General features: G+C 45.1%; 1 protein-coding gene across 4 annotated transcripts in view; it reads right to left on the bottom strand.

Annotated features, from left to right (window-relative positions):
* Positions 1-8,608, bottom strand: part of LOC135901464 (pancreas transcription factor 1 subunit alpha-like) — a 37,994-nt gene extending 29,386 nt beyond the window's left edge. Inside the window, exons 1-2 of one of the 4 annotated variants that reach the window (XM_070538039.1) lie at positions 8,434-8,608; positions 6,500-6,629 (exon numbers count right to left, since the gene is read on the bottom strand). The gene's annotated coding sequence lies outside the window, so the exon portion shown is untranslated. Of the gene's footprint in view, positions 1-6,499; positions 6,630-8,433 lie in introns of those variants that run through there. The other 3 variants (XM_065431273.1, XM_065431275.1, XM_070538040.1) reach the window with 3 other exon arrangements.
* Positions 8,609-12,143: the final 3,535 nt, after the last annotated feature.

Raw genomic sequence — 12,143 nt, 5'->3', positions numbered from 1 at the left:
GGAAAACGCTTCACACTGAGCTGTCGTCGCACTCAGGCTCTAATCCCTCACACAATTTCTGGCTTTACACAAAATGGTGGTACATTGGGTAAAGCTTTCCGGAAACCCAGACGACGCTCACTCATTTGGTGTAGCGCAGCCAAAGCTGAGAAGCCAATCATGAAAGGGAACACACAGCCACACGGTAACCTTGCGCGACGTGCTGATCTTCCGCCTTGTGTAGTCTGCTGGTGAGATCAGCCGACGTACAGATACACTTGCGAAGTTCATTGAAAACTTTATTCTTTTGCACGACAGAACATCACGAATGTTTATTTATTTATTTATTTATTTATTTATTTATTTATACGTTCCATTGTTTGCTTGTTTAATTGGTTCGTTATTTGTGTGTTTGTTTCCCAGATAAGGCAAACGTGGCGACAAATTTTGCAATAAGCACTTTTCGTAGCATTGCGCCAGCCATTTCATCAAGACAGCCGCCCTGTCAATCACTTTCGGAAGAAGTTTCCTGTTTTGTTTTCGGGGGTCCATGTTTTATTTGCGCTATTGTTAAGATGATGCTCAACCAACTTGCCCATTTGTCTGTTCCCCTAAGAGGCAACTGAGTGTCATTGTAGAGGGGCACGATACCGGTGTATGTCGCATACAGCCGACTCACTGACCAATACAGATGGCAAATAAAGTGCCTCTAGTAATACGGTTTGTCGTTACATCGCTCGAATGCTAATCGCATTACCGTCTACAGTTACCATGAGGTGACTTCTGCGCTAATGTTTTTACATAATGTTATTTTAGATTTAACACACTGCGAATCTATCCGGTCTTGTGCAAGAATGGGTAGTCTGATGGAAACATAACGCAAAAAAATTATGCATATCCAACGCAGATGTTGGACTCAGTGCGAAGCTGAGCTTTCGTGAAAAGATTAACTAAATGCTATAAAACCGCTTATTTTCTGCAACGCGTTTTGCAGCATAGCGATTACCTGCCCGCGCGACAAAACAGCAGTTCGCAGAAACCCTCACCGTGCGACCCACGTGACCAATGCGACCGCAGATTATACTTTATCCTACCTCCGTCCACATTTCATCGCGTCATCTCGAGGATCATTCAAGTTTACTATTCCACTGTCTGGCCTCTAAGACCGGCCGACCTTACTCAGCGAGAAGCCAATCGAACAGAACCGCCAAGCCCCCGTTAAGGAGGCAGAGAATGCTTCGTTCTCTTAAGAAATTATGTGCTTGAAGACGTTTATACATGTTGCACTGAGAGCATGTTAGTACCATTTCTTTTTCATTGCATAATTCCGCGGAGAAAAGAGCAGGCAAACCGCACATCATAGAGGTATAGTACAGATAATTAAGTGCACCGGATTTGTCGCCTAACTTGAACCAAATTTTTCAGTTTAATTTTGGCAATAAAATCATAATAGAATGAAACCTGCGACATATTGCTCATAGCCTTGTAGTCGTCTTCAGTATGGTATGGTACATCTTTATCAAAAAAAGCATGGCTCATCCGTTATTAAGGGCCATGGGGTTGGGAAATCGGGAGATGAGGCCAAGGCGAGGTATGCTTCCCCGCAGGGTTACACCATGCGGACAATGCCCGATTGTGCAGTAAAGGACACTGGAGGCCTCCGCTCAGAGATGGCTCCACTCCTCGAAGCTGGTCACTTGCCCCCGTTGCTTTCGTCGGAGTGCCGCATATATTGGTTACAGTCACAGCAAGTGCCGCCTTAATTACTCAGACTACTTTGTTAAGTTCAATTTGATCGCTTATTTCATGTAATTGCGTTGTACAGTGCTCTCAGAATCACGCAAAAGTGCTTTGAATGATTATTCTTGCCGGGCCTTGAATAAAACGCGCACGATATGAAAACAATACATATGACATCACTGCGCGCTTGCGCTTCCGAACTGCAGTGTTCTCGATCGTCTTTTCAAAGAACGAATCTTGCATACCTGTCGAAAGCCGACGTCTCTTTAAACCCATGTTCAGCGCTGGCCTATTGCTTATCATTAAGTATCTTTGCTGATTTCAGTTTAACAACGATGGTGCTGGCTCACTCCATGGCCGAACGCTCCTTCATTAGCGATGGGCACGCGAGCTTCCTTCTTTCGAAACGTGATTTGTAGCGCTGCCATCCGGACGCGGAAATGCGCAGTGACGTAGTTTACATGCATATACACGGCTACCTCTTTCGGATCCCTGGAAAACTAACACCGTAAAAGAAAATGTCATGCAAACAATATTATTAGGTGTTGGAGGGTGCTCTGCAACTTTCAGTATACAGCTACTGCTTTAAAGCGAATGAAAGAATTCTGGGGTTTTACGAGCCAAAACCACGATTTGATTATGAGGCACGCCGTAGTGGGGGAATCCGGATTCGTTTTGACCCCCTGGGGGTCTTTAACGTGCCCCCAATGCGCGGGACACGAGTGTTTTTGCATTTGGCCCCAATGGAAATACGGCCGTGCGGCCGAGATTCGATCCCGCGACCTCATTCTCAGCAGCGCAACACCATAGCCGCTACGCCGTCGCGGCGGGTTGGATTAAAACAAATATTTTAAAAAATTCGTACTTAAATGTAACTAATTAGCTAATCAACCAATTTTGGAAAAAAGTGACCTGAGTAACTGAAGAACACTATAACAATACGCCATTGGTCTCAATGTTCTAACGTGTGCCACTCTGTTTTAAATGTCTGGTTCAAGTTACGTGGAATACCCGGTGCAAGCCAATTGGTTATATTATTGCTGTTCTGCGCGAGGTACTAGGAAAGGCGGCGGTGAGCAGCGGCAGCAAGATACTCGGAAGAAAACGCGAAGGGGTGCGTATACGATCGGCTCAGACAGTCAGACCACGTGACCAAAGTAATGTACGTAGAATAACTTACCGCGGTATAAGTGAGCCAAACGATTACATAAGACCCCCTCATTTCTTTGTCATCGTGTACAACCACCATCTTAACAATTAGTTGCTCGTTCACATCTTTGCGTTTCCTGAAAGGAGACGTTAATTCGATATCCGCATTAAATAGCAGGTGTTTTCGTTTGCAGTACGCGCGAAAGACCATTTGTGCTGGCAGGTGCCAAGTGGAAGTCTTCAACACAGCGGGCCGAGGCGTTGTTTCTCATTGAGTGAACCTTAAGGCAGATAGGTGCGACAGCGATAAGATTGTACGCCCGACAACAAGAGGCACCTGCTGACAGCAGGAAGACCGATAGCGCAGGCAGCTGATGGGAAGGTATTACGGTGAAGTCGGGACTCCATGTAGTTCATGAAACTTTAGTTGCGTCTCTTATTTTTGTGGATTTTCCTGCTGCGAGTGTCGATATATTGAATCCGGCCGCGAGCCAGTGCCTGTGGCGTACCGTTGCGGAGCTCGGGGTAGCGGGCTTGGTTGCGGCCGCGATGAATACATCTCGATGGGGTGGAATGCAAAACATCTCATGTATCGTGATTTGAGAGCACGTTAGGACCAGGTTTTCAAAACTATTCCGGAGCCACCCACTAAAGGGTGCCTTATGATCAGATCGTGATGTTGACAGATAAAATCCCGGGATTTCTTAATAGGCTGAAGCGCTGTACAGCGTGTCCGCCTAAGTATATTTAATTTAATCTTAAGATTACTAGCAGGAAATTAGATCTGTAAGTTCTATGAGCAACCTCGAAAACCATTAACAATGGCAATTCTCTGCACTTCTGCATGGCTTCGTCAATCGAGGCACTACCGATAGTATTCTTCTTCTTAGTCCTTATTCAATTGCAGAAAGCCCTAGCTTAAATAGGTTTTAAAAAATTAGATATTTTATGTGCTGTAATTTCCTAACTCAGTTATATTGTTTACTCAAATTTTGAGCGCATAACCAACAACCAACTCTGTCGAGGATGCGTATCACCAAATCTAAGTAATACTGGTGCGTGAAGAATGAGAATGGGTAATTGGTTTTGACAGGCTGAACAGTTTCATTTGCTAGTGCACCGAAAGCATTTGAATTATAAAACTTACGAGCGAAATGATGCTATAATAGTCCTACGCGAAATTGTCCGGGGCAAATTAGCACGAAGAAAGCAACTGAAAAGAACAATTGCAGAGTTTGCAAAAGTCCATGTACTACAAACGATTCCCATGCTTGCTTAATTGCCATAAAGGCGTCGCACGGAGACACTATGGCACCATATCTTGCTCTCGTCTTCACAATACGAAGCAACACGCCATGCTATCCTTTGCTACTGTAAGCACGCATGTGTTTGTAACCAAAAAGCTTGCGTTCGTTTTCCACTTCGTTGCTACTAAAGCGTATAATGCTCCTGAATCACCCAAATTGTTACCACCGTGCTACTTTACTGAAATTGATATTCAGCATATTGCAATATGCTGAGTATATTGAGTAATAAAAAGTCGTAGTTTCATATATAGAAAGGCGAAACATCGATTGCAAGAGCAAATTATTATACATCTATATGAAGTAAGGATAGGAGTTTTATCGGCCGTATAAACTTGTAAACATTCTTTTATGAAATAAATTAAGAAGCCTGGGGCCACGCGCGCGCAAGCAAACTATCACTCAATGAACGCGGAAACTCGCTGTGGAAAACGCTGGCGTGAGGAAGCACGGCTGCAGCAGCGAGCGAATTGGCCTTCGCAGTAGAATGCTAGGCCATGCACACTCCAAAGTTCCAGCGATCGCCACAGAGGCCGACGAATCAACCGCCACGCCCTCTAGCATGAAGCGCCCAAGGTGAACTACTATAGTTGGGTCTTATACCTTAGTTCGCATTTTTCTGCTAGGGGCGCTCAACACGGCTGAATACGTCATCTACAATTGTCGTCGATATATAATAACCGACAAACATATTTGGCATGTCAATTTTCTACAAAATAATCAGTCGTTGGTTTTATTGTACTTTTGTTATTTAAGTCTGTACTGTATTGGGTGAATAAAGGTTTTGAGATCTCACTGAGGTGTGGTAAGCAGCAGCCCATTGGTACCGATTAGAGCTGTGCACGGACGCGGGCCGGGCCGACAGTCCGGACCCGGCCCGGCCCGCAGGCAGGGCTCGGGCCATTTGAAGATTCTCTTACTCGGGCTTGGGCCGGGCCCGGTCCAGGCTTTCTATGTCTCGGACGGTCAGGCTCCCCGATCTCGACTGTGTACCTTATGCGAAAGTATGCTTGTCGTGTCGCATGTAGGTACAGCAGGAAGTGCAACGTATTTCTTCATCAAAAATGGAATCTAAAGGGACGGCAGAAAAGTATCAACGCTAACAAAAGGCAAACGAAAGCTAGCGGAGGCTCGGAATGCGTTTTCGGTTCTACCAAGTACCGATGCTTTGGAAAAGCCACCGCTTGCAGGCGCCTCCCAGTAACAAGGCCGAGAAGGGAAGCGTTTGGGAAGTGAAGAAAAGTCTGTGTACGGCGCACGCGTGGTCGCCTTTGCCACACATACAAATTGGCAAAGCGGCCGCGTACAGGGGGCTTTTCCAATGGGCAGTGGTATTGCTAGAAGACTGGTCGTTGACCGAAGTTGACAGGAAGCACACGTTGTCACTGCCCATGCTAGAAAGTCACTGTTTTATTTCAGCAGCACCTTAGAAACGGGTGAACTTTTGCAACTCGCCGCTGTTTTTCCTGATTTTCCTGACATTGTTTATTTTTGGGTCGGCGTCGCCTTATTGCAGGTCGCGCCGGGCCCGGGCCGGGCCTTAATCCGGCCTGAGGCCGAGCCGGGCCGGGCCGGGCGAACTCAGGCTTCTTTAGCGTCGGGCCGGACCGGGCCGCCTGTGGTAGTGTAGGGCCCGGGCCAGGCGCGGGCTCAGAATTGCGGCCCGTGCACAGCTCTACACTACCGATTGCAGTCCGGGCTGTTTATCGATTCAAATTGTACGGCGGCTACATTTAAGACCGGGGTGGCTGTTGCCCTTGCGTGTCAGCACGCAGGTTCGCTTTAACTAGATAATAGTAAAACGGCAGCCAGTTTATGCGCCCAACATTCGTTAGCTGCCACCAAGCGAACGTGTTTAAAGAAGGGGAATTTTATCAGCTGCGGCCTTTCACTGGCGCAAGGCTGTACGGCTTCCGCAATTAGTGATCTGCCAAATCTGGCCACGTGATGACATGTTGCCTGAAAGAAAATGTGCTTGCTAGGGGCAAAATTCATCGCTGTAACCGAGTACACGCTGCTTGGAGAGTGCCTGCGAAAACGGATTAACATTGCCTCCTCTAGGAGTGTGCATCGGCGAGCAAAAAAGCAGTGCTTCGCATTTTCTACTTTGAATTTCTTTGCGTGTGAGGCGGATAAAACAGATACCTGTAGTCATTTCTTGAACGTGGGTAACACATTTGTCATCTGATGGAAGCTAGAATAAGCACAGTCGCCACAAGGACACCACTGAAAGAAATACACACGCGAGACAGTGTTGTGTGTGTGTGCTTCTCAGTCATGGAGCTTTTTATGTGCAATTCTTAGTGGGACATGAATCGCAAACTCACCCACACTTTCACCATAGTAAATGAGGCTCACTTTTCAGTCGACTCCAGCCTCCAAGATGTTGTTCATTTTTGTTCACCTTTCGGGCTTTATTTTCTCTGGACGTACAAGTCAACAGTGAATGTGCCAGCCCTAGAAGTAAAATCAAGGCCCAGAATCCTGCAAGGTATGTTTCTGAACACTTCACCTAGAACCGTGATTTGTTCATTTATTGCACTAACGTTTGTTCCACCATGTTAAACCTGCATCTTTGTCATGGCTTCATCATTTCTCTTTTTAGGAAGACGGACAAAAGAGAGATTATTGGTCTGCAAGCTGCCCACGCCATGCCGTAAGAAGCTCATCGGTGACCATAAGGGCAACAAATCCTCTTGAACGAAGTGCTTCACCATGAAATGTTTGCCAGTTTACCATGTATAACACTGAGAGCCCTGCCAGGAAAGCAGCAGTCTAGGTTTATATCATACCGAGCGGGAATGCAAAAATTTGGCGTACAAACTTGCTTTTAAGGCCGTTTTATGACAAACGTATAAGTAATATGTTGAAGTCCAACTTGTTTATTTTTATATAGTCATTATAGGCATGTCGACCAGAACATGAAGCTATGTAGCAAGCTCCTACTTACTAATGCACAGACTATGTCATCTGCTCTTTGCAAATCAGCTTGGTGCGCATTACCACCAAGTATCACATGCTCCATCAAAACGATAGATCTTTACCCAAAATACATATAACTTTGAGAGGATCAAATGCGCTCAATGCACTTTTGAGAAAATGATATTTCATGTTGACCGAGTCACTCTGACGTGGTTCATGTACAGTTAGCATGCAATCAATTACTAGGTTAGCCCTGCACCGTAAGATAAGAGATAGCTAGAAAAGGCGAGCTCATACAACCGGCTTACTCCACACTTAACCTGCATGACCAATCACTAAAATCTTTCTCTTGAAACAGCAGATCACAAACCTGAGCACTGTGTGTTACGGAAACGATGTTGAAATATGCTCTCACAATGAGTTCGGCTTTATCTTCAGCCAATCAACAGTGTACGAGCAACGGAAGCCTCAGCGTCAGGAGACCTCAGGCTCTCACAAATATGTTTGCTTGATGAAACGTTGGGTCCAGGCTCACGCTTCCCTTACTCACCGCTGCTACTCAATTGAAGTGTTCATCTCCTTGCAACCTCTTCTCCTAGTTTGAACAAATCAACGGAGATTTTTTTTTTCATCATGAAACTGTAGATTGTATCTTACAAGGATTTGTGAGCATTAATTGGGCTTGCTGATATGTTTATTTGGTGTCGTTGCTTATCCACACAATATCTGCTGAAGTCCTTTTAACCACTATTGTCTCCATAACGTTCCTTGCTTTCATATGAGTACATGACTTGAGTTAAATCCTTTACTGCCGCACCTGAACACTAAATGTGCCGCAGAAATATCAACAGCAGGCAATATGTGTTGAAAACGAAATTAGCATAACGTTTTTTTTTTTCTCCACTACATGCCTCTCGCCAACGTGTTCGGGAAATAAAAATTGGACATAGCGGTCTCAGCTTATCAATTGCTGGCACTACATCGTTGGCGAGCACTTTTCGTGATTCTTTTATTAAATCTATCTAGAATTGGCGAATGCAGACAATATGTGTATATTATATGAAACATGTCAAGCAGCGCTGTACGCAACTATAGTAAGAGGGCAGCCCGGCATAAGTATCGTTGTCCGAAGATTCGTTCTCCCAGCTTTAGCGGTACGCCGAATACAGTGAGAAAACTTCGCTCGATTTGAGCTTTCAGTCCCATTGAATAGATGGCTATCTTCGTTTCTTTATGTTGCAAAATCAGTGACTCACAGAATTAAGTCCACCTCACCTAAACGAAATTAGTGGGCATGTACTGCTTCATTCACCATTGAGAATAAAGAATGTAAGCTTACTTGTTTGAAGTCTTTTTTGCCAGTTGAGGTGTCTAGGGCTCGGTCACCTGGCGACATCGCAAAGATACCTGTAGTCATGTTCAAGTACCATACACACAAATACCGCCCCGACAGCGATAACAAAATGCCCGAAACCAGCCAGCGAGCAGAGCGACCAGTCCCACCAGCCGCTACCGCAGCAGCCATATTGCTCACTGTGTAATGATGATGATATTAGGTTTGATTTTTCCTGCACCATCTCTTGGTCGCATACTTAAGTTCATGACGACACCGCTACTCTTATTACTGTAGAAGTTACGGGTTCCCTCCTCTGAGTATTATAGGTGTTCTGTGACAGAACACACCCGCCGCGGTGCCTTAGTGGCTATGGTGTCGCGCTGCTAAGCACGAGGTCGCGGGATCGAACCCGGCCACGGTGGCCGCATTTCGATGGGGATGAAGTGTAGAAACGCCCGTGTCCCGTGCATTGGATGCACGTTAAAGATCCCCTGGTTGTCAGAATATCCGGATTCTCCCACTACTGCATGCCTCTTAAATTGTGGTTTTGGCACATAGAACCCCATTATTCAGGTCAACTAAGTTGTACAACACTCAAAATTTCAAAATCTAAATTCAATCCATTGGCTAGTCGCCTTTCAAAAGGCATTCATTATACTGAGGGCTTATATTAACAGGATTGTGTGCTATAGTATGGTCTGTCAAAGCACTATAAACATACAAGCATGATATTGAGAATTGTTTAATTGTGGATAGCAGACGTGCAATCACTCGCGCTACATTGTAGGTCGAAGCACCATAGCTATAAATGTCGGCTGAAAGGTCTTGGGTGTAGTTAGTGTAAGTAGCGCTTGTATAGTGCGATGTTCCGGCAAAGAAGAAGACAGAAGAGACAAGAACAGGAGGAGGAAGAGAAAGAAGTGATCAAGATGGATACCTGTAAATAAATGAGTGTATTTTAACTCGTACCTTATATTTGGCGCAGCCGACCATGTGGCTTGAAGTGACGTTGGCAAGAAGAACAGATGGGCAGACGACCGTGAAGACCTACCAGCTTGACGGCGAAGATCCAGTGCTTCTTCAGGAATCAGCGACTTCATCGGAACTGCTTCGCATCATCGCTGAGAAGAGTCAACTGAACGAAGCGGCCCTCGTTGAGAAAGGTGTGGTAAGAGTCGATGCTTCTAAGTCTGAATTTGAGGTTATGTTTCCGGGGCATTCAAGGATAGATTCCAAGAACGAGAATGAGCACACGCATAACGCCTTGTTGCAAGCGCTGTTTCAGCAGCAGACCACGCAGTATGAGCAACAGCGACTGATTTTCGAAGCTGTTAGCGACTCACTAAGAGCACAGAATCCACATCAAGAAGAGTTCAAGCCCGATAGTTTCGATGGGGTGTCTAATGCCGCCAACTTGTGGCTCAGATTTTATGAATATGCATGTGCACAAAACCACTGGACGTGATTGGACGACAAAGTGTGTAACATGCGCCGTTTTTTATCTGGCAATGCCAGAAAATGGTGGGACATGCGAATCGCAAGTCAATGCCGTGATTCATCGCAGAAGTGGAAAGATAGTTTTCTTTCTGTTTTTGAACGAAATCCGGTTGACAGGTGGGACGACGCATTAGCTTTCAAACACACAGAAGGGACAGTCATGGATTATTTTTTCGAGAAGAGACGTTTACTCTACATTGCCGACCCTAATCTACCGGACTCTGCAATTCTTCCCCTGATAATTCAAGGCATGACTAACGAATCGCAAAGAGAGGTTTGTGTACACCGTCCAACCTCCACGGATGATTTACTTGCTTGCCTTAAGTATGTGTCCAGTGGTTTTCTGATTGACGGTCCCATCAAAAGGCATAGTACTCTACCACTGAGCATTGACGCACATGTCGAAACGGTAGAATATTTTAATACCGAGTCCGACCAATGTGACACGATGGAAAATGTATACCTTCTGAAGTCAAATCTCTTATTTGTTAAAATGATGGTAAATGGAAAAAGTCTGGACTCCCTGGTTGATATTGGAGCATCCGTAAGCCTGGTAAATCAGGAAATCGTCCAACCGAGCAAGGTGTATGAAGGAAGAATAGTTAGTGTTCAAAGCTATGATGGAAAAACAAGAAGGTTGCAACACTGGACAGAAGTAGAAGTTGAATCTGGTGGACATCACCTAAAAGTAGATGCCCTTGTCATGCAGGGTGTTGATTTCCTGTTTATTTTATCTAGGCCTGATATGAAGCGATTGAAGATGAAAATTTCTTGGAGAGACGAAGTGACTATTGAAGGATCATTTAAGCCTAACTTTTGTGGAATTGAAAATTCACATCGAAGAGTTAGAAATGCTGATGAGATACTGACAAATTTTCCTGAACTTATTTGTGTTGAGACGTACCCAACAACAGCAGATGTCTTCGAGGTACCGTTTAAGCTTCGTGACGTCACAGTAGTGCGTAAAAGCCGTACAGTCTTTCCCACGAGAAAAAGACCTGGCTAAAGGCCGAACTGCAGCAAATGCTAATTGCCGGTATTATAAGGCCATCAACATACACTTTCGCGTCACCAGTCACCATAGTATCGAAAGACGATGGCTCATTTCCCCTTTGCACAGATTACCAGAAGATCAACGGCCAGACTGATTTGTTTCCTTTTCCCATGCCCCGAATAGACGAGATCATCAATGAAACTGGTGGATCAAATGTTTTCTTTCGGATCGACCTCTGTAAAGGATACTGGCAGGTGCCACTACAAGAAGATTACAAGCAGTACACTGCTTTTGTAACACCTTTCGATGTGTACGAGTACAACCGCTTACCATTCGGTTGGAAGAATTCTGGAGCTTGGTTTCAGAAAATGATGAATGGCATTCTTGATGAGTTCGTGGGAAAGTTTTGCAACGTATACATTGACGACATCATCATATACTCACGTACAAGAGAAGAACATGAAAAATACCTTTCGTGCGTGTTAGAAGGCCTGAGCAAGTCAAAGTTAAAGATTAACAAGAACAAGAGTGAATTTTTTCAGACAAATGTTGTCTTTCTAGGAAGAGTTTTTGACGGCAAAACTAAAACAACAAAAGAGGAGTCTATACAAAGGATGAAGAAGCTCGTCAAGCGATATGACCTACACTCACTCCGTGTTTTCCTCGGACTCGCCGCTCATTTTCGTGCGTTCATTAAGGATTACGCTGCAAAGACACGATGCCTCACGAAGCTGACGCAAAAGGATGTGCCATTTATCTGGAGTGAAGAGTGCGAGAAAGCGTACGAGTACCTTGTTGAATCTATATCGTCGGATCCTGTGCTTGTGCTACCTGACTTCAACAAGACTTTCGAGCTGTGCACGGACGCTTCACAATATGGTACAGGGGCCGTTCTATGTCAACGAGACACAAAGGAACAGCAAGGACGCCAGCTCAAGGTGATTGGCTATTATTGTTTTACGTTCTGAAAAGCTCAAGAACATTATACGACCACAAAAAAAGAGACTCTGGCTGTTGTGATGGCACTCCGGTATTTCAGAAGCAACATAGAGGGTCGTAATTTCCGGCTTTTCACTGACAACCGAGCGTTAACCTACCTCTTGGGATTAACCCAGCCCAAGGGCAGAGTGGCGCGTTGGATCAGTGAAATACAACAGTTCACTTTCGATGTAAGCCAGCGACCTGGTGATAAGCTTCCTGACGCAGATGCTCTTTCCAGGCT

Source organism: Dermacentor albipictus, chromosome 1, assembly GCF_038994185.2.
Source record: "Dermacentor albipictus isolate Rhodes 1998 colony chromosome 1, USDA_Dalb.pri_finalv2, whole genome shotgun sequence".
Classification (NCBI taxonomy): domain Eukaryota; kingdom Metazoa; phylum Arthropoda; class Arachnida; order Ixodida; family Ixodidae; genus Dermacentor; species Dermacentor albipictus.
This window is presented reverse-complemented; position numbering and strand designations above follow the sequence as displayed.